This window comes from Vidua macroura, chromosome Z, assembly GCF_024509145.1.
Source record: "Vidua macroura isolate BioBank_ID:100142 chromosome Z, ASM2450914v1, whole genome shotgun sequence".
NCBI lineage: Eukaryota > Metazoa > Chordata > Aves > Passeriformes > Viduidae > Vidua > Vidua macroura.
Window position 1 is genome coordinate 72,518,311 of NC_071611.1, and position 22,865 is coordinate 72,541,175.

General features: G+C 52.8%; 1 protein-coding gene across 1 annotated transcript in view; it reads right to left on the reverse strand.

Moving 5' to 3' along the window:
- LOC128822611 (serine/threonine-protein kinase PAK 3-like) overlaps positions 1–22,865 on the reverse strand; it is a 68,801-nt gene that overhangs the window by 35,496 nt on the left and 10,440 nt on the right. The gene's annotated exons all lie outside the window — the stretch shown is intronic.

Genomic DNA, 22,865 nt, shown 5'->3' on the forward strand with positions numbered 1-22,865 from the left:
GCAGGAGTCCAGCACTCAGCATCCTCAGCCAGCAACAGCAAGTGCTGGCTGCTCAGAAACTTGCAGCTCTGCCTTGCACTAAAGACAGCACCACCCACAACTGGCACTTACTCTCTTGGAAGCATCAGGCTCTGCTGTGACCACAGCTGCAGGCTCGTGGTCGTCTTGCTCCTTTTGCTCCTCTTTGGCTTCTTCTCCAGGAGCAGAGGGAGCCGGGGCAGAGACTGCTGCTACTTCTGTCATCTGTGGCAAGAGAGAAACATGAGGGACAGGCCGTTACCTATCGTTTGGAACCTCCTTTCTCCTCGCATCTACAACCACCTCTTCAAAGGAGAAATCATCAGCATTCTTAGCAATGGCATTCTAAGTCACTCCGGCCAGATTAAAATGGGCTAATTCAAGAGAACTCTGTTTGCCTAGGAATTTGATAGTCCTCCATGGCTGCTATCTGCAAGGCACAGTGCCTCTGCACAAGGGAGCTTTTAGCTCTTGAAAGCTGTGAAATGGAAAAGTAGGAAATAGCCAGCAAGGCCTTTGCTATTGCTGCGGCAGACATGGAAAACTAAAAGTGGATCAGAATCCCATTCGGTGCAGGAAAAGGGCAGGAAAGCTTGTGCAGAAGCATCTTTGCTTGCTGGGAAGAGAGAAAATCAGCAGGGCTTCTCCTCCTAGCAAGCCAAGAAACCACAAATTGGAAGTGTCACCTCCTCAGGTGGCTAAAGCCCTTGCATGCAGAGCGGGGATGTTTGGCAGGGAAGCAGGCCTTGGGGTGAGCGCTGTCCTCTATGGATCTATGGAAGTGTGCCTGAAGGGCCCTGACGAGCCTCCCGTTGTCCAGGCTAAAGCTCCCTCAGCACCTCCTCCTTGGCCTTGCGCTCCACAGCCTTCCCCAGCTCCCGTGTCCTCCTCTGCACACGCTCCAGCCCCTCAAGGACTTTCTGCTTCACAGGGGCCCACAACTGGGCACAGCACTCCCAGCTGTGGCCGCAGCGTGGCCCAGCCCAGGGGGACGCTCACTGCCCTGCTCCTGCTGCCCCACTCTTGCTGACACAGGCCAGGACGCCCTTGGCCTTCTTGGCTCCCTGGCCACGCGCTGGCCCACCTTCAGCTGCTCTTGACCGGCACCCCTGGGTCCTTTGGGCCCACGCAGCTCCCCCACCACAAACTTGCCCCTTTGACGTCAAATACAGCACCCACAATTCCAAGATGTCCTTCCTCTTCTCAGCAACACAAGACAGCAGTCAAGGACTTGCAGCTTCACCCCCACCCGAGGCACTAATGCCATTTCCAAAGCTGCAGGCTTCATCCCAAAACGCAACCACAGAAACTCGCCCCTTCTGCTTTTTGTCAGGCAAGAAGCCTTCCCTACAAGGCACTTGCTTCCTTTGGCCTCACCCCACAAGAATGGCCTACCCCAGCTTCATGGACAACACAATCATCTCCTTGCAGCTTATCAAAAGCCAAAAGAGAGTGTACAAGTGAAGAACTGCTGCAGAAAACTGCAGAACACTTCCACAAGCCAAACACACCTTTGCACAAAGGGAAAACAACTAAAGAAAGCCCTGTGACCTCCAGCACGAGCACCTGTGCCCTTGGCCACGGCCCTGCAGAAGCCCAGAGACAGAGCTTCACTGAGCCAAGCAGGCAGAAGCTGAGCCGCAGGCCCCAGCTCTTGGGTGCCTCAAGGTGACAGGCCAAAGGCCAATTTCTAGCTCTCCCTGCCTGTAGGAAATGGCCGTGTCCTCTGGGATTCTAGCACTCAGCATCCTCAGCCAGCAACAGCAAGTGCTGGCTGCTCAGAAACTTGCAGCTCTGCCTTGCACTAAAGACAGCACCACCCACAACTGGCACTTACTCCCTTGGAAGCATCAGGCTCTGCTGTGACCACAGCTGCAGGCTTGTGGTCATCTTGCGCATTTTGCTCTTCTTTGGCATCTTCCTCAGGAGCAGAGGGAGCCAGGGCAGAGACTGCTGCTGCTTCTCTTATCTGTGACAAGAGAGAAACATGAGGGACAGGCCGTTACCTATCGTTTAGAACCTCCTTTCTCCTCGCATCTACAACCACCTCTTTGAAGGAGAATCATCAGCTTTCTTAGTAATGGCATTCTAAGTCACTCCGGCCAGATTAAAATGGGCTAATTCAAGAGAACTCTGTTTGCCTAGGAATTTGATAGTCCTCCCTGGCTGCTATCTGCAAGGCACAGTGCCTCTGCACAAGGGAGCTTTTAGCTCTTGAAAGCTGTGAAATGGAAAAGTAGGAAATAGCCAACAAGGCCTTTGCTATTGCTGCGGCAGACATGGAAAACTAAAAGTGGATCAGAATCCCATTTGGTGCAGGAAAAGGGCAGGAAAGCTTGTGCAGAAGCATCTTTGCTTGCCGGGAAGAGAGAAAATCAGCAGGGCTTCTCCTCCTAGCAAGCCAAGAAACCACAAATTGGAAGTGTCACCTCCTCAGGTGGCTAAAGCCCTTGCATGCAGAGCGGGGATGTTTGGCAGGGAAGCAGGCCTTGGGGTGAGCGCTGTCCTCTATGGATCTATGGAAGTGTGCCTGAAGGGCCCTGACGAGCCTCCCGTTGTCCAGGCTAAAGCTCCCTCAGCACCTCCTCCTTGGCCTTGCGCTCCACAGCCTTCCCCAGCTCCCGTGTCCTCCTCTGCACACGCTCCAGCCCCTCAAGGACTTTCTGCTTCACAGGGGCCCACAACTGGGCACAGCACTCCCAGCTGTGGCCGCAGCGCTGCCCAGCCCAGGGGGACGCTCCCTGCCCTGCTCCTGCTGCCCCACTCTTGCTGACACAGGCCAGGACGCCCTTGGCCTTCCTGGCTCCCTGGCCACGCGCTGGCCCACCTTCAGCTGCTCTTGACCGGCACCCCTGGGTCCTTTGGGCCCACGCAGCTCCCCCACCACAAACTTGCCCCTTTGACGTCAAATACAGCACCCACAATTCCAAGATGTCCTTCCTCTTCTCAGCAACACAAGACAGCAGTCAAGGACTTGCAGCTTCACCCCCACCCGAGGCACTAATGCCATTTCCAAAGCTGCAGGCTTCATCCCAAAACGCAACCACAGAAACTCGCCCCTTCTGCTTTTTGCCTGGCAAGAAGCCTTCCCTACAAGGCACTTGCTTTCTTTGGCCTCACCCCACAAGAATGGCCTACCCCAGCTTCATGGACAACGCAATCATCTCCTTGCAGCTTATCAAAAGCCAAAAGAGACTGTACAAGCGAAGAACTGCTGCAGAAAACTGCAGAACACTTCCACAAGCCAAACACACCTTTGCACAAAGGGAAAACAACTAAAGAAAGCCCTGTGACCTCCAGCACGAGCACCTGTGCCCTTGGCCACGGCCCTGCAGAAGCCCAGAGATAGAGCTTCACTGAGCCAAGCAGGCAGAAGCTGAGCCGCAGCCCCCAGCTCTTGGGTGCCTCAAGGTGACAGGCCAAAGGCCAATTTCTAGCTGTCCCTGCCTGTAGGAAATGGCCGCATCCTGCGGGATTCCAGCACTCAGCATCCTCAGCCAGCAACAGCAAGTGCTGGCTGCTCAGAAACTTGCAGCTCTGCCTTGCACTAAAGACAGCACCACCCACAACTGGCACTTACTCCCTTGGAAGCATCAGGCTCTGCTGTGACCACAGCTGCAGGCTCGTGGTCGTCTTGCTCCTTTTGCTCCTCTTTGGCTTCTTCTCCAGGAGCAGAGGGAACCGGGGCAGAGACTGCTGCTGCTTCTGTCATCTGTGGCAAGAGAGAAACATGAGGGACAGGCCGTTACCTATCGTTTGGAACCTCCTTTCTCCTCGCATCTACAACCACCTCTTCGAAGGAGAAATCATCAGCATTCTTAGCAATGGCATTCTAAGTCACTCCGGCCAGATTAAAATGGGCTAATTCAAGAGAACTCTGTTTGCCTAGGAATTTGATAGTCCTCCATGGCTGCTATCTGCAAGGCACAGTGCCTCTGCACAAGGGAGCTTTTAGCTCTTGAAAGCTGTGAAATGGAAAAGTAGGAAATAGCCAGCAAGGCCTTTGCTATTGCTGCGGCAGACATGGAAAACTAAAAGTGGATCAGAATCCCATTTGGTGCAGGAAAAGGGCAGGAAAGCTTGTGCAGAAGCATCTTTGCTTGCTGGGAAGAGAGAAAATCAGCAGGGCTTCTCCTCCTAGCAAGCCAAGAAACCACAAATTGGAAGTGTCACCTCCTCAGGTGGCTAAAGCCCTTGCATGCAGAGCGGGGATGTTTGGCAGGGAAGCAGGCCTTGGGGTGAGCGCTGTCCTCTATGGATCTATGGAAGTGTGCCTGAAGGGCCCTGACGAGCCTCCCGTTGTCCAGGCTAAAGCTCCCTCAGCACCTCCTCCTTGGCCTTGCGCTCCACAGCCTTCCCCAGCTCCCGTGTCCTCCTCTGCACACGCTCCAGCCCCTCAAGGACTTTCTGCTTCACAGGGGCCCACAACTGGGCACAGCACTCCCAGCTGTGGCCGCAGCGCTGCCCAGCCCAGGGGGACGCTCCCTGCCCTGCTCCTGCTGCCCCACTCTTGCTGACACAGGCCAGGACGCCCTTGGCCTTCCTGGCTCCCTGGCCACGCGCTGGCCCACCTTCAGCTGCTCTTGACCGGCACCCCTGGGTCCTTTGGGCCCACGCAGCTCCCCCACCACAAACTTGCCCCTTTGACGTCAAATACAGCACCCACAATTCCAAGATGTCCTTCCTCTTCTCAGCAACACAAGACAGCAGTCAAGGACTTGCAGCTTCACCCCCACCCGAGGCACTAATGCCATTTCCAAAGCTGCAGGCTTCATCCCAAAACGCAACCACAGAAACTCGCCCCTTCTGCTTTTTGCCTGGCAAGAAGCCTTCCCTACAAGGCACTTTCTTCCTTTGGCCTCACCCCACAAGAACGGCCTACCCCAGCTTCATGGACAACGCAATCATCTCCTTGCAGCTTATCAAAAGCCAAAAGAGACTGTACAAGCGAAGAACTGCTGCAGAAAACTGCAGAACACTTCCACAAGCCAAACACACCTTTGCACAAAGGGAAAACAACTAAAGAAAGCCCTGTGACCTCCAGCACGAGCACCTGTGCCCTTGGCCACGGCCCTGCAGAAGCCCAGAGACAGAGCTTCACTGAGCCAAGCAGGCAGAAGCTGAGCCGCAGCCCCCAGCTCTTGGGTGCCTCATGGTGACAGGCCAAAGGCCAATTTCTAGCTCTCCCTGCCTGCAGGAAATGGCCGCGTCCTGCGGGATTCCAGCACTCAGCATCCTCAGCCAGCAACAGCAAGTGCTGGCTGCTCAGAAACTTGCAGCTCTGCCTTGCACTAAAGACAGCACCACCCACAACTGGCACTTACTCCCTTGGAAGCATCAGGCTCTGCTGTGACCACAGCTGCAGGCTCGTGGTCGTCTTGCTCCTTTTGCTCCTCTTTGGCTTCTTCTCCAGGAGCAGAGGGAGCCGGGGCAGAGACTGCTGCTGCTTCTGTCATCTGTGGCAAGAGAGAAACATGAGGGACAGGCCGTTACCTATCGTTTAGAACCTCCTTTCTCCTCGCATTTACAACCACCTCTTGGAAGGAGAAATCATCAGCATTCTTAGCAATGGCATTCTAAGTCACTCCGGACAGATTAAAATGGGCTAATTCAAGAGAACTCTGTTTGCCTAGGAATTTGATAGTCCTCCCTGGCTGCTATCTGCAAGGCACAGTGCCTCTGCACAAGGGAGCTTTTAGCTCTTGAAAGCTGTGAAATGGAAAAGTAGGAAATAGCCAGCAAGGCCTTTGCTATTGCTGCGGCAGACATGGAAAACTAAAAGTGGATCAGAATCCCATTCGGTGCAGGAAAAGGGCAGGAAAGCTTGTGCAGAAGCATCTTTGCTTGCTGGGAAGAGAGAAAATCAGCAGGGCTTCTCCTCCTAGCAAGCCAAGAAACCACAAATTGGAAGTGTCACCTCCTCAGGTGGCTAAAGCCCTTGCATGCAGAGCGGGGATGTTTGGCAGGGAAGCAGGCCTTGGGGTGAGCGCTGTCCTCTATGGATCTATGGAAGTGTGCCTGAAGGGCCCTGACGAGCCTCCCGTTGTCCAGGCTAAAGCTCCCTCAGCACCTCCTCCTTGGCCTTGCGCTCCACAGCCTTCCCCAGCTCCCGTGTCCTCCTCTGCACACGCTCCAGCCCCTCAAGGACTTTCTGCTTCACAGGGGCCCACAACTGGGCACAGCACTCCCAGCTGTGGCCGCAGCGTGGCCCAGCCCAGGGGGACGCTCACTGCCCTGCTCCTGCTGCCCCACTCTTGCTGACACAGGCCAGGACGCCCTTGGCCTTCTTGGCTCCCTGGCCACGCGCTGGCCCACCTTCAGCTGCTCTTGACTGGCACCCCTGGGTCCTTTGGGCCCACGCAGCTCCCCCACCACAAACTTGCCCCTTTGACGTCAAATACAGCACCCACAATTCCAAGATGTCCTTCCTCTTCTCAGCAACACAAGACAGCAGTCAAGGACTTGCAGCTTCACCCCCACCCGAGGCACTAATGCCATTTCCAAAGCTGCAGGCTTCATCCCAAAACGCAACCACAGAAACTCGCCCCTTCTGCTTTTTGTCAGGCAAGAAGCCTTCCCTACAAGGCACTTGCTTCCTTTGGCCTCACCCCACAAGAATGGCCTACCCCAGCTTCATGGACAACACAATCATCTCCTTGCAGCTTATCAAAAGCCAAAAGAGAGTGTACAAGTGAAGAACTGCTGCAGAAAACTGCAGAACACTTCCACAAGCCAAACACACCTTTGCACAAAGGGAAAACAACTAAAGAAAGCCCTGTGACCTCCAGCACGAGCACCTGTGCCCTTGGCCACGGCCCTGCAGAAGCCCAGAGACAGAGCTTCACTGAGCCAAGCAGGCAGAAGCTGAGCCGCAGCCCCCAGCTCTTGGGTGCCTCAAGGTGACAGGCCAAAGGCCAATTTCTAGCTCTCCCTGCCTGTAGGAAATGGCCGTGTCCTCTGGGATTCTAGCACTCAGCATCCTCAGCCAGCAACAGCAAGTGCTGGCTGCTCAGAAACTTGCAGCTCTGCCTTGCACTAAAGACAGCACCACCCACAACTGGCACTTACTCCCTTGGAAGCATCAGGCTCTGCTGTGACCACAGCTGCAGGCTTGTGGTCATCTTGCGCATTTTGCTCTTCTTTGGCTTCTTCCTCAGGAGCAGAGGGAGCCAGGGCAGAGACTGCTGCTGCTTCTCTTATCTGTGACAAGAGAGAAACATGAGGGACAGGCCGTTACCTATCGTTTAGAACCTCCTTTCTCCTCGCATCTACAACCACCTCTTTGAAGGAGAATCATCAGCTTTCTTAGTAATGGCATTCTAAGTCACTCCGGCCAGATTGAAATGGGCTAATTCAAGAGAACTCTGTTTGCCTAGGAATTTGATAGTCCTCCCTGGCTGCTATCTGCAAGGCACAGTGCCTCTGCACAAGGGAGCTTTTAGCTCTTGAAAGCTGTGAAATGGAAAAGTAGGAAATAGCCAACAAGGCCTTTGCTATTGCTGCGGCAGACATGGAAAACTAAAAGTGGATCAGAATCCCATTTGGTGCAGGAAAAGGGCAGGAAAGCTTGTGCAGAAGCATCTTTGCTTGCCGGGAAGAGAGAAAATCAGCAGGGCTTCTCCTCCTAGCAAGCCAAGAAACCACAAATTGGAAGTGTCACCTCCTCAGGTGGCTAAAGCCCATGGATGCAGAGCGGGGAGGTTTGGCAGGGAAGCAGGCCTTGGGGTGAGCGCCGTCCTCTATGGATCTATGGAAGTGTGCCTGAAGGGCCCTGACGAGCCTCCCGTTGTCCAGGCTAAAGCTCCCTCAACACCTCCTCCTTGGCCTTGCGCTCCACAGCCTTCCCCAGCTCCCGTGTCCTCCTCTGCACACGCTCCAGCCCCTCAAGGACTTTCTGCTTCACAGGGGCCCACAACTGGGCACAGCACTCCCAGCTGTGGCCGCAGCGCTGCCCAGCCCAGGGGGACGCTCACTGCCCTGCTCCTGCTGCCCCACTCTTGCTGACACAGGCCAGGACGCCCTTGGCCTTCTTGGCTCCCTGGCCACGCGCTGGCCCACCTTCAGCTGCTCTTGACCGGCACCCCTGGGTCCTTTGGGCCCACGCAGCTCCCCCACCACAAACTTGCCCCTTTGACGTCAAATACAGCACCCACAATTCCAAGATGTCCTTCCTCTTCTCAGCAACACAAGACAGCAGTCAAGGACTTGCAGCTTCACCCCCACTCGAGCCACTAATGCCATTTCCAAAGCTGCAGGCTTCATCCCAAAACGCAACCACAGAAACTCGCCCCTTCTGCTTTTTGCCTGGCAAGAAGCCTTCCCTACAAGGCACTTGCTTCCTTTGGCCTCACCCCACAAGAATGGCCTACCCCAGCTTCATGGACAATGCAATCACCTCCTTGCAGCTTATCAAAAGACAAAAGTCCGCTGGGTCATAATAGACTGTACAAGTGAAGAACTGCTGCAGAAAACTGCAGAACACTTCCACAAGCCAAACACACCTTTGCACAAAGGGAAAACAACTAAAGAAAGCCCTGTGACCTCCAGCACGAGCACCTGTGCCCTTGGCCACGGCCCTGCAGAAGCCCAGAGATAGAGCTTCACTGAGCCAAGCAGGCAGAAGCTGAGCCGCAGCCCCCAGCTCTTGGGTGCCTCAAGGTGACAGGCCAAAGGCCAATTTCTAGCTGTCCCTGCCTGCAGGAAATGGCCGCGTCCTGCAGGAGTCCAGCACTCAGCATCCTCAGCCAGCAACAGCAAGTGCTGGCTGCTCAGAAACTTGCAGCTCTGCCTTGCACTAAAGACAGCACCACCCACAACTGGCACTTACTCTCTTGGAAGCATCAGGCTCTGCTGTGACCACAGCTGCAGGCTCGTGGTCGTCTTGCTCCTTTTGCTCCTCTTTGGCTTCTTCTCCAGGAGCAGAGGGAGCCGGGGCAGAGACTGCTGCTACTTCTGTCATCTGTGGCAAGAGAGAAACATGAGGGACAGGCCGTTACCTATCGTTTGGAACCTCCTTTCTCCTCGCATCTACAACCACCTCTTCAAAGGAGAAATCATCAGCATTCTTAGCAATGGCATTCTAAGTCACTCCGGCCAGATTAAAATGGGCTAATTCAAGAGAACTCTGTTTGCCTAGGAATTTGATAGTCCTCCATGGCTGCTATCTGCAAGGCACAGTGCCTCTGCACAAGGGAGCTTTTAGCTCTTGAAAGCTGTGAAATGGAAAAGTAGGAAATAGCCAGCAAGGCCTTTGCTATTGCTGCGGCAGACATGGAAAACTAAAAGTGGATCAGAATCCCATTCGGTGCAGGAAAAGGGCAGGAAAGCTTGTGCAGAAGCATCTTTGCTTGCTGGGAAGAGAGAAAATCAGCAGGGCTTCTCCTCCTAGCAAGCCAAGAAACCACAAATTGGAAGTGTCACCTCCTCAGGTGGCTAAAGCCCTTGCATGCAGAGCGGGGATGTTTGGCAGGGAAGCAGGCCTTGGGGTGAGCGCTGTCCTCTATGGATCTATGGAAGTGTGCCTGAAGGGCCCTGACGAGCCTCCCGTTGTCCAGGCTAAAGCTCCCTCAGCACCTCCTCCTTGGCCTTGCGCTCCACAGCCTTCCCCAGCTCCCGTGTCCTCCTCTGCACACGCTCCAGCCCCTCAAGGACTTTCTGCTTCACAGGGGCCCACAACTGGGCACAGCACTCCCAGCTGTGGCCGCAGCGTGGCCCAGCCCAGGGGGACGCTCACTGCCCTGCTCCTGCTGCCCCACTCTTGCTGACACAGGCCAGGACGCCCTTGGCCTTCTTGGCTCCCTGGCCACGCGCTGGCCCACCTTCAGCTGCTCTTGACCGGCACCCCTGGGTCCTTTGGGCCCACGCAGCTCCCCCACCACAAACTTGCCCCTTTGACGTCAAATACAGCACCCACAATTCCAAGATGTCCTTCCTCTTCTCAGCAACACAAGACAGCAGTCAAGGACTTGCAGCTTCACCCCCACCCGAGGCACTAATGCCATTTCCAAAGCTGCAGGCTTCATCCCAAAACGCAACCACAGAAACTCGCCCCTTCTGCTTTTTGTCAGGCAAGAAGCCTTCCCTACAAGGCACTTGCTTCCTTTGGCCTCACCCCACAAGAATGGCCTACCCCAGCTTCATGGACAACACAATCATCTCCTTGCAGCTTATCAAAACCCAAAAGAGAGTGTACAAGTGAAGAACTGCTGCAGAAAACTGCAGAACACTTCCACAAGCCAAACACACCTTTGCACAAAGGGAAAACAACTAAAGAAAGCCCTGTGACCTCCAGCACGAGCACCTGTGCCCTTGGCCACGGCCCTGCAGAAGCCCAGAGACAGAGCTTCACTGAGCCAAGCAGGCAGAAGCTGAGCCGCAGGCCCCAGCTCTTGGGTGCCTCAAGGTGACAGGCCAAAGGCCAATTTCTAGCTCTCCCTGCCTGTAGGAAATGGCCGTGTCCTCTGGGATTCTAGCACTCAGCATCCTCAGCCAGCAACAGCAAGTGCTGGCTGCTCAGAAACTTGCAGCTCTGCCTTGCACTAAAGACAGCACCACCCACAACTGGCACTTACTCCCTTGGAAGCATCAGGCTCTGCTGTGACCACAGCTGCAGGCTTGTGGTCATCTTGCGCATTTTGCTCTTCTTTGGCTTCTTCCTCAGGAGCAGAGGGAGCCAGGGCAGAGACTGCTGCTGCTTCTCTTATCTGTGACAAGAGAGAAACATGAGGGACAGGCCGTTACCTATCGTTTAGAACCTCCTTTCTCCTGGCATCTACAACCACCTCTTTGAAGGAGAAATCATCAGCTTTCTTAGTAATGGCATTCTAAGTCACTCCGGCCAGATTGAAATGGGCTAATTCAAGAGAACTCTGTTTGCCTAGGAATTTGATAGTCCTCCCTGGCTGCTATCTGCAAGGCACAGTGCCTCTGCACAAGGGAGCTTTTAGCTCTTGAAAGCTGTGAAATGGAAAAGTAGGAAATAGCCAACAAGGCCTTTGCTATTGCTGCGGCAGACATGGAAAACTAAAAGTGGATCAGAATCCCATTTGGTGCAGGAAAAGGGCAGGAAAGCTTGTGCAGAAGCATCTTTGCTTGCCGGGAAGAGAGAAAATCAGCAGGGCTTCTCCTCCTAGCAAGCCAAGAAACCACAAATTGGAAGTGTCACCTCCTCAGGTGGCTAAAGCCCATGGATGCAGAGCGGGGAGGTTTGGCAGGGAAGCAGGCCTTGGGGTGAGCGCCGTCCTCTATGGATCTATGGAAGTGTGCCTGAAGGGCCCTGACGAGCCTCCCGTTGCCCAGGCTAAAGCTCCCTCAACACCTCCTCCTTGGCCTTGCGCTCCACAGCCTTCCCCAGCTCCCGTGTCCTCCTCTGCACACGCTCCAGCCCCTCAAGGACTTTCTGCTTCACAGGGGCCCACAACTGGGCACAGCACTCCCAGCTGTGGCCGCAGCGCTGCCCAGCCCAGGGGGACGCTCACTGCCCTGCTCCTGCTGCCCCACTCTTGCTGACACAGGCCAGGACGCCCTTGGCCTTCTTGGCTCCCTGGCCACGCGCTGGCCCACCTTCAGCTGCTCTTGACCGGCACCCCTGGGTCCTTTGGGCCCACGCAGCTCCCCCACCACAAACTTGCCCCTTTGACGTCAAATACAGCACCCACAATTCCAAGATGTCCTTCCTCTTCTCAGCAACACAAGACAGCAGTCAAGGACTTGCAGCTTCACCCCCACTCGAGCCACTAATGCCATTTCCAAAGCTGCAGGCTTCATCCCAAAACGCAACCACAGAAACTCGCCCCTTCTGCTTTTTGCCTGGCAAGAAGCCTTCCCTACAAGGCACTTGCTTCCTTTGGCCTCACCCCACAAGAATGGCCTACCCCAGCTTCATGGACAATGCAATCACCTCCTTGCAGCTTATCAAAAGACAAAAGTCCGCTGGGTCATAATAGACTGTACAAGTGAAGAACTGCTGCAGAAAACTGCAGAACACTTCCACAAGCCAAACACACCTTTGCACAAAGGGAAAACAACTAAAGAAAGCCCTGTGACCTCCAGCACGAGCACCTGTGCCCTTGGCCACGGCCCTGCAGAAGCCCAGAGATAGAGCTTCACTGAGCCAAGCAGGCAGAAGCTGAGCCGCAGCCCCCAGCTCTTGGGTGCCTCAAGGTGACAGGCCAAAGGCCAATTTCTAGCTGTCCCTGCCTGCAGGAAATGGCCGCGTCCTGCAGGAGTCCAGCACTCAGCATCCTCAGCCAGCAACAGCAAGTGCTGGCTGCTCAGAAACTTGCAGCTCTGCCTTGCACTAAAGACAGCACCACCCACAACTGGCACTTACTCTCTTGGAAGCATCAGGCTCTGCTGTGACCACAGCTGCAGGCTCGTGGTCGTCTTGCTCCTTTTGCTCCTCTTTGGCTTCTTCTCCAGGAGCAGAGGGAGCCGGGGCAGAGACTGCTGCTACTTCTGTCATCTGTGGCAAGAGAGAAACATGAGGGACAGGCCGTTACCTATCGTTTGGAACCTCCTTTCTCCTCGCATCTACAACCACCTCTTCAAAGGAGAAATCATCAGCATTCTTAGCAATGGCATTCTAAGTCACTCCGGCCAGATTAAAATGGGCTAATTCAAGAGAACTCTGTTTGCCTAGGAATTTGATAGTCCTCCATGGCTGCTATCTGCAAGGCACAGTGCCTCTGCACAAGGGAGCTTTTAGCTCTTGAAAGCTGTGAAATGGAAAAGTAGGAAATAGCCAGCAAGGCCTTTGCTATTGCTGCGGCAGACATGGAAAACTAAAAGTGGATCAGAATCCCATTCGGTGCAGGAAAAGGGCAGGAAAGCTTGTGCAGAAGCATCTTTGCTTGCTGGGAAGAGAGAAAATCAGCAGGGCTTCTCCTCCTAGCAAGCCAAGAAACCACAAATTGGAAGTGTCACCTCCTCAGGTGGCTAAAGCCCTTGCATGCAGAGCGGGGATGTTTGGCAGGGAAGCAGGCCTTGGGGTGAGCGCTGTCCTCTATGGATCTATGGAAGTGTGCCTGAAGGGCCCTGACGAGCCTCCCGTTGTCCAGGCTAAAGCTCCCTCAGCACCTCCTCCTTGGCCTTGCGCTCCACAGCCTTCCCCAGCTCCCGTGTCCTCCTCTGCACACGCTCCAGCCCCTCAAGGACTTTCTGCTTCACAGGGGCCCACAACTGGGCACAGCACTCCCAGCTGTGGCCGCAGCGTGGCCCAGCCCAGGGGGACGCTCACTGCCCTGCTCCTGCTGCCCCACTCTTGCTGACACAGGCCAGGACGCCCTTGGCCTTCTTGGCTCCCTGGCCACGTGCTGGCCCACCTTCAGCTGCTCTTGACCGGCACCCCTGGGTCCTTTGGGCCCACGCAGCTCCCCCACCACAAACTTGCCCCTTTGACGTCAAATACAGCACCCACAATTCCAAGATGTCCTTCCTCTTCTCAGCAACACAAGACAGCAGTCAAGGACTTGCAGCTTCACCCCCACCCGAGGCACTAATGCCATTTCCAAAGCTGCAGGCTTCATCCCAAAACGCAACCACAGAAACTCGCCCCTTCTGCTTTTTGTCAGGCAAGAAGCCTTCCCTACAAGGCACTTGCTTCCTTTGGCCTCACCCCACAAGAATGGCCTACCCCAGCTTCATGGACAACACAATCATCTCCTTGCAGCTTATCAAATCCCAAAAGAGAGTGTACAAGTGAAGAACTGCTGCAGAAAACTGCAGAACACTTCCACAAGCCAAACACACCTTTGCACAAAGGGAAAACAACTAAAGAAAGCCCTGTGACCTCCAGCACGAGCACCTGTGCCCTTGGCCACGGCCCTGCAGAAGCCCAGAGACAGAGCTTCACTGAGCCAAGCAGGCAGAAGCTGAGCCGCAGCCCCCAGCTCTTGGGTGCCTCAAGGTGACAGGCCAAAGGCCAATTTCTAGCTGTCCCTGCCTGCAGGAAATGGCCGTGTCCTCTGGGATTCTAGCACTCAGCATCCTCAGCCAGCAACAGCAAGTGCTGGCTGCTCAGAAACTTGCAGCTCTGCCTTGCACTAAAGACAGCACCACCCACAACTGGCACTTACTCTCTTGGAAGCATCAGGCTCTGCTGTGACCACAGCTGCAGGCTTGTGGTCATCTTGCGCATTTTGCTCTTCTTTGGCTTCTTCCTCAGGAGCAGAGGGAGCCAGGGCAGAGACTGCTGCTGCTTCTGTTATCTGTGACAAGAGAGAAACATGAGGGACAGGCCGTTACCTATCGTTTAGAACCTCCTTTCTCCTCGCATCTACAACCACCTCTTTGAAGGAGAATCATCAGCTTTCTTAGTAATGGCATTCTAAGTCACTCCGGCCAGATTGAAATGGGCTAATTCAAGAGAACTCTGTTTGCCTAGGAATTTGATAGTCCTCCCTGGCTGCTATCTGCAAGGCACAGTGCCTCTGCACAAGGGAGCTTTTAGCTCTTGAAAGCTGTGAAATGGAAAAGTAGGAAATAGCCAACAAGGCCTTTGCTATTGCTGCGGCAGACATGGAAAACTAAAAGTGGATCAGAATCCCATTTGGTGCAGGAAAAGGGCAGGAAAGCTTGTGCAGAAGCATCTTTGCTTGCCGGGAAGAGAGAAAATCAGCAGGGCTTCTCCTCCTAGCAAGCCAAGAAACCACAAATTGGAAGTGTCACCTCCTCAGGTGGCTAAAGCCCATGGATGCAGAGCGGGGAGGTTTGGCAGGGAAGCAGGCCTTGGGGTGAGCGCTGTCCTCTATGGATCTATGGAAGTGTGCCTGAAGGGCCCTGACGAGCCTCCCGTTGCCCAGGCTAAAGCTCCCTCAACACCTCCTCCTTGGCCTTGCGCTCCACAGCCTTCCCCAGCTCCCGTGTCCTCCTCTGCACACGCTCCAGCCCCTCAAGGACTTTCTGCTTCACAGGGGCCCACAACTGGGCACAGCACTCCCAGCTGTGGCCGCAGCGCTGCCCAGCCCAGGGGGACGCTCCCTGCCCTGCTCCTGCTGCCCCACTCTTGCTGACACAGGCCAGGACGCCCTTGGCCTTCCTGGCTCCCTGGCCACGCGCTGGCCCACCTTCAGCTGCTCTTGACCGGCACCCCTGGGTCCTTTGGGCCCACGCAGCTCCCCCACCACAAACTTGCCCCTTTGACGTCAAATACAGTATCCACAATTTTAAATTGTCCTTCTTGTTGTACAACCACATCTTTTTAGGAAGTTTCCTGATGTTTGATAGGAATAAAAGTCTAAGTCACTGTGGCTTTATGAAAATGGGCTAATTGAACTCTATAGGAAATTGCTGTTTATTAAGTATTCATCCGTGTTTGGTTTTAGCAAATAATATTCTCTCTGCAAATCTTAGTTTGTAAGACTTCAAGACTCTGAGATGGAAATTAGGAAATATCCAGATTTGCCTTGGTGTTTGTTGTTGAAGGAATGAAAATGGTTTTTCTTTTGGCCTGCATGGCTGGCACTGAACAGTCTACTTGTTCTGGCTAAGCTCACAGCGTACTCTACAATACCTAAACACCACCAAGATGAAATGTTCCTTGCTCACTCACCTTAGCATCAGCACCGCTGAATACATGCTTCAGGTGACCTGTAGTGGGCAAGGGAAAATGAAGCAGATGCTGTCACAAAACTGCCTGGGCTGGTGAATCCAACAGAACAAGAATTGCAAACAGAGAGTATTTTCCGCTTCACAACATCCCTCCAGGAGACACAGTTCATTCACACAACCAGCAAGAGATCAGGACCATATTCTTGGTCGTGCCTACACTTTGGCCTGTTTAGCTGGTAAATTAATATAAACATGATCAAGAAAATGCAAATTGTTCTTTCACACTCAATGCTCCTGTTCTACCAAACAGATAACACATCTTTAAAAATTCTCTCCTTCCAGTACCCTTTTTTTTTTTTTATTAATCAGTTGTATGCACTAATTCTCATTAACTTGCTGGAAACAGTTGCCCAGAAAAGCTTCCCCAAAATTCCACTGAGCTGTGGCAGCTCTATTGTGACGCAGCACAGCAGCAGCTCTAGGATTCAGGAGCAGATAGTCACTGCTTTGGAGTTAGCATTTCATTGCAAAGGGAATCACTATTTTAGCACTCAGTCAAGGGTCAAGTTAGGCAGTCAAATCCTTTCATGACAAAATGTAGAAAGAAAGAAGCTTTCCCTGAATTCTGGGAACAACTGCAGAGTTTTTAGAAGGCCTTCCAAGGAGTTCTCCAGTTTATATTTTCAAAGCTGTCTTGCTTGTCCCAGCAATCTGAGGAAATGACAGACTCTGCTGCCTCAGATTCTCCTGTGGAGGGACCAGAACCCCTGTAGGTTCCCTTGCAAATGCTGCCCCTGTGCCTACAGACACCCCCTTTTTAGCTGAACCTCTTGACAGGAGCTTTCCCAAACCAGTGGCACCCTAATGCTCCTTCTGTTTCAAAATAACTCAGTCACTAAGAGCAGGAAGACATACAAAAGCCAGGTTTGGTTACACCCAGGGAAAACCTCTACTTACGTGCCAGGTTAGTCAGGTAATAGGCGGAATAAGAAACGCCGTAAACAGTGACAAATGCAGCAGCAAATTGCTCAATCATTGTAGCACTGCTGCGCAGATTTGCTCCAACACGAGAAAAAACAAGGCTCTTGTCAGTGTGCAGCTGCCCACTGACATGTGCCTCAACCAGGAGGATGCACTGAGCATCCTGCACTGAGCAAGGCCTAGGGCTGCTCTGACGCTGAGGCCTTTTCTGCACCACAGCAACCTTCTGATGTCACCATGACCGCATGGCAACCATGCCCTGACATCACAATGCAAACCCTCTATATTGGCCTGTGAATTGATGCAAAGCAATAACCAACCATCTGTACAGCAAACGCTAAATAGCCTGGGAAGTTCTCCTCTGTCACAAAGTAGCACAAATTCCCTTTGTGGGCCAAACCCTGCTGTTCAAGGGATCCAAGAGTAACTCCAAGAGCGCACCAAGTACCTACAGCCTGTACCCCAACGAAGCACCGAGATGGGACCCAAGCAAAGGAAAGCTGACCAAGAGAATAGCCCAAAGCACTGCACATTTGAGAAATGACCCTCACTTTTAAAATGTTAAAGGTTTAATAAACCTTAACAAAGGACTGAATAAGGAAAAATTGCAGCACTGGGAGTCTCTATGACCATTACGAGCAGCTCATCTACAAAACAGATGCTCTGCCTTTTATACCCTTAGCCCCTCCAAAGTTTTATCAGTCAACTCTTTCTCTGCTGTCCACTGGTGGAGATTACTTTCTTACATCTTGATTGGAGGTCAGGTGTTGTTACACCGCGCCTCCTGGTCACAAGCCGGCCCTCCCCAAAAGCCCTGACTACCAAGGCTGTTACAAGGGGGAGGGCAAATAAGGCTATGGGAGGATATATTACAATAACATCACTATACATTGTAACATCCACATACTATCTACCTCTTAATTGGGAGAGCCAACTGTTACATTACTCATCTAGAACACACAGAACCAGGAGAGAAGGCACTGTTGGCATAACAGCTGAAATAATTCCTCACAAATCTCCCACATATTTACACGTTTCCTGGATATGCCCAGGGCTCCTGAGCATGTACATCGCTGCCTTTATTCCCCTTTGGAAGCAGTCAAACTGGCAGCATCTGCCTGCCCGCAGGAGCTGCTCCAAGCTGGAATGCGACTGGCGATGCTGATTTCCAGAGGCTTCTGTGTCCCAGGAGAAGCCAAGGCAGGAGTGGGTTGAAAGGCGCTGGAGCTGCTGCTGCTGCTCTGTGCCAGAGAGCCCTGGCTGGGCAGGGCACGGTGCCCACTGCGCTGCGGGCTCTTTCTGCTGGCAGAGCTGGGCACACCTGGGAACAAGGCATGGCAGCTTGTGGGGAAATCAAGGGGTTTGTGGGGGCTGCATTGCTCTGCACACAGCCAGGCCACCTGTGGCACAGAGTTCTGGCGCCTAAAAAGATGAAGCAGAGGGGAATAGCTGGAAAAGGTTTCATTTTGACCTTTCTTACCTGCTCACAGAAGTTGCCAAAATGAAAGTTACCAAGCAGGGCCTGATCCCTGCTGCCAGCTCAGGCTTAGAAAGGAGGCATTTGTTTATTTCAGTACTCGGTGCATAGAGAATCACTTCCCTAACACCTGCACACCCAGCAATCTCACTTACTAGTTTGTATGCATGCAACTAAGACAGAGTCAATACTTTGCTGAAACTCACAGGCTAAACATTACTCCAAATTCTTTGACGTATTTAAATCATTTCTCAGAATTGATTGACAGCAGAGTAGGAGTATCCTGTAGGTCCCTGGTGGTCATTGCCACCGGTTCAGGAGGAGACTCATGCACAAAATAATCTAAGACACAACTGGGCTTGCAAAGCAAATTTATTCCATTAGTTCCAGTGTCAAATAATACATACCAACCCCTGGATTCCCAAAAATCCGCTGAGCAGGAGAGGGAGATGGAGCGTGGTGCTTGGTGTGGGGGGGGCAGGTAGGCAGTGCACTTCCAGGATCTCCCCTGGATCAAAAGGGTGTGCATCTCGTCCTTCTCACCCCTCCAGCCCAGAACCAGGCCTTATATCTCCAGCGCAGGAGCGGAATTTTCCCAGTTACAGCATCAGCTCACACATGGCCGGCGCGTGAGATGAAGCCGCGGTGGCTCACGATACCGACCCCATGCCAACAACAGCTCCCTTATGCATTGTTCCCCTTTCAAACCTTAACTGCCCACCCATTGACCAATACATTGCTTCTCCTTCAAGGATCATGTTCCCACCTGTAATAAATAAAAAGGTCTTCATCAAAACATTGAAGGAGATAAGAATTTGAACTGAGTAGGGAATTTCAAGATGTGGGAGGAGAAGGAGGGGGGGGCCCGAGGGAACAGCAAGTATCCTGCTTAAGAATTGTGCAGATGCAAGTAGCATAGAAGACTGTGTAACTAATTATATACAAGTTAACTTTTAGGCCAAGGACAATCTGCAAGGAAGATGAGGAGCCTTCATCCCTACGACCACCAAGGGCAGAAAAAAAAGACCCCCTAGCAACCAATTGCACAGGCGCAGAGTGCATTGAGAGAAAATACATCAACTGGAAAGAAGAAAAAAAAAATGGACTATAAAAACAAAAAGGGCAAGGGGGGAGGGCACACCGTGGTAGAGCAGAGACTCTCCGTCCACCCAGCGCTGTCTTTTGCTCATTACCACTTGCTTAATAAATTCTTCTGTCGTGGTTTGACATGGAAGTGAATTTTTTCCAGGAAGTTGGGTCAAACCAATCAGTGGTCAGGTTTGGATATTGGCACCTGGAGTGACCACTGAAAGCATGGACACGCCTCTGAGAACACAGGGAGTTAAAAGCAAGAACTCCCAGGGGAACTGTCTCTTTTGGTTCCGGTCGTCAGAGAGTGCAGGCTCTCCCCTGCCTAGCCATGGGCTGGGTGGGGGAGGGGAAGCCACGCGGCCTCGTCCAGGTAGGCCGAGGGGCTGAGGGTCTGGAACCGAGCCAGCTCCTGTGGACGGAAGGGTGCAGAGAAGTGGAGATGCCTTTGCCCCCCCCCCCAAGAGGGAAAGTGACAGAGAGCCTGGCGGCACCTGGAAATTTGCCGGCAGAGGAGAAGGAGAAAGGGGGGGGATGATGCCCAGCGTGGGAGACGGAACGCTGGACCGAGATATCAGCCGTCCAGGGAGTCTGAACGTTTAACCCTTTCCAGGAAATGAGGGCTTTTTAAAAGTATTACTCCTCCTTGATTTGTAGTGGAAGAGAGATAGTCCGGGACTTGAGATGTTAGAAGAAGAAATATTTAAGTGGGAGGAGATGATGAAGTAGCTTTTGGCTGGACTTTTCTTGTTAGCCATAGACTGAACCAAAATCTCCTGCAATAGAGACTGCATTTTAGGGGGATGCAGTGGTGACCCAGGGAGACCTGTTTCAGCTTCGAACAGCACAAGAATGGCGAGAAACGAAGAAAGCTGAAGAGGGAATGGTGATGCCCTCTGTCTTCGGGGAGAAGATGAGTCCTGTTTTTGGACCCCTCGGCCCCAGGGGAAAATGGGGGGGACTGTAGTCCCAGGATGAGAAACTGAACTGTTTTATTTTTGGGTCCGTGGCAAAGCATCCTTAAAGGAGCCCTATGAGCAGTCTGTCCATGCACGGTGGTGAGAGCACTGTGACATGGAATGGAGAGTGTCACACTGGCAGATTTTTTTTTTCCGGGCGGTTGCCATGTGTGACAGGGAAACACAGGGGGGCAGCTGTGTTTCCTCGGGGGTCTGTGGTGCAAGAGAGACTTCTCTCTCCCTTGATAGTTTAAGTATAGATTACCTGAAGGGTGGTAATTTGATCAAGAATCCCGGGTGATGTTTCATGGCTGGGTGTTTTTGGAATTGGGAGGAGGAGGGGTGTTTTAAAAGGTCTTCATCCTGGATTTAGTTTATGTGTTTTCTGTATTAGTAGTAGTTTAAAAAAGTTTTTTTCTTTGTTATTAAGCTTGGGCCTGCTCTGTTCCTGATAACATCTCACAGCATTTATTTAAGGAAAGTGCATTTTCATGGGGACGCTGGCATTGCGCCAGTGTCCAACCATGACATCTTCTTAATTGATTTATCTATAACTGGCCTCCCCAGTTGAATTTGTCCATAACACCATCCATTAAACAATACACTTTTCTTCATTGTCTTGTCAACCTGCTCAAAGATGGATCAAATATGGCAGGGCCTTGGACACGACTCCAGTTCCTGACTCAGGCGTTTGGGAAATATTCCATTCCTCAAATTCTCCATTGCTGGTCAAGAGCCTCCTAAAAACACTTCCTTCCCTTTGAATGCATTCCAGCTACCTTCTTAGCAGGACCGCTCTCTTTATTCTCAAGGCTAAAACAGCCACTTGCACACATTAAGCACGGCAATGGGGCAATACAGGGTTCAGTGCTGCCTGTTAAAGCTAAAGGAATTCACAAGACTAAGCCCTATTTGTTACACTTAGCGCCTCTTCTTCCCATTCTGGGAATCAAACACAAGCCTTTCATCAATACACCCTGCGATTGCTCTTGCTGAGTGAAGCCACATTGCTGTGTCAATAAAGTAGACGGGACTCAGTTTCTTCGTGCAGGGAAAGCCAACTCTTTATTCACATAACTCATTTTTATACCATTTTCACAGACCTCATGTTCAACTCCAATTGCCTGCTTGTTTTCTTGCCACACAATTCATTGCTGAGAAGGTGTTTTTGTGTGGAAGTGCTAAGACTCTCTCTTTTACTCAGGTGTTTACATTTTTCCTTTGTGGACTCTCATGGGACAGATTTCTTGTTTATTCCAGATGCAAACTGTAATAACTGCAGTCATTTTTATGATTTTTCACATGGGAAGTTAGCTAGCTGTATGTAGAAGACATAACAGGCCAGCTGGTCATTTTTAGCAGAGCAAAGCCTGATTTTTTTATAAGGCTTTTCTTTGACAATACCCACAACACATTGTGACTTTCTTTCAGAAATTAATGAAGAAAACACAGATTGCCAACTGCAATTATTCTGCTCTCTTCCCAATCAGTTGACTACTCAAGCAAAACCCTCAGGCATGTCCCCAATTCCCTCTCTCCCAGCAGCTCAGAGCTGCGCTGCACAGCGCTTGCTGTGCGCCAGACAGCACAAAGCAGGCTGGCCTGCTGGCCCTGAGTATTTCTGCAAAACACTCTGCATTTCCCACCTTTGCTCTGGCTCAGTGCAGAACTGCAGGACTGCAGGCGCTTCCTCCCAGAGCTGTGTGAGGCACCGGCTCCTGCAGACGGGAGCTGACAAGCTGTCACTGCCTCCCGCTGGCCTCGGCTCCCCTGGCAGAAGTGCCGTGCCTGAAGGACGCTGCCCTGGGCTCCAGCCTGCCCAGCAGCCCGGCTCCCTCCCCCGGTGCCCAGAGTGCTGCACATATTGCTAACCTTTCCCAGGAGTCACAGGGCAGCCGGCAGAAGAGTAGGAATGCTCAGCCAGGCCACCGGCCCTCGGCTGCCCTTCCCCTTTCTCTCGCCCGGGGCAGACTCCAGACGGCCAATGCCTCCGGGCTGGGCTGTGCCCAGCAGGGCTCCGCTTCCCCTCGGCAGCAGCCAGCTGCCGCTTGGCCTCTGAGAGCGGAGGATGCACCCGGGGCCAGGAAGAGGCACGCAGGGCCGGGCTGCTGCCTCCTGCAGCTACAAGGGCCTCCTGGCAGCCTGCCTCTGCCGAGGCTCAGGCTGCTCCGGGCTCTGCCGGGGCTCTGCTGCGGCTCCAGCCCGGGCAAGGCCGGGCCCGCTCTCACCTCACAGTCGCTGACAGCTCTGCACCGCTGGAGACCTTTCAGAGCACCCCCTCTGATCTTGCTGCTTTCTCAGCTGAGCAAGGCTCTCCTCCAGCCAAAGACATTGCACTTAGGGATACAAATCCAAGTGGCAAGCGCCCAAGTGCTCTGGAGTCACAGCTGAAGGCCTGCATCTGCACAGGATGGTTTGGCTTCCCCAATCCCCCTTTGGTTTTTGCTGCAAATGTCATTGCCCTTTCTGCCTCAGATAGAAGTACCACAGCTGGGCAAAAACAGACCAGTGGGCCGTATTCCAAAGGCAGTATGGTCTGGAGAAGATGAATGAAGAAGAGCCTTCCCCACTTTCACACTGTGCCAAAGACTCCGTAAGTGTCACTTTCAACCTTTTGGAAACAACTGAAAATTCATAAGGAAATCTCGAGGTTATTCACAGAGTGAGAAAGAAGGAAATCTTCAAGGTGAGTTGTGGGTTCAGAAACTTTATTCATTTCCAATCCTACTGTTCCAAGTCCGATTAGACAATCCTACCCTAACCCTAACCCAAACCCTAAACCTAACCCTAAC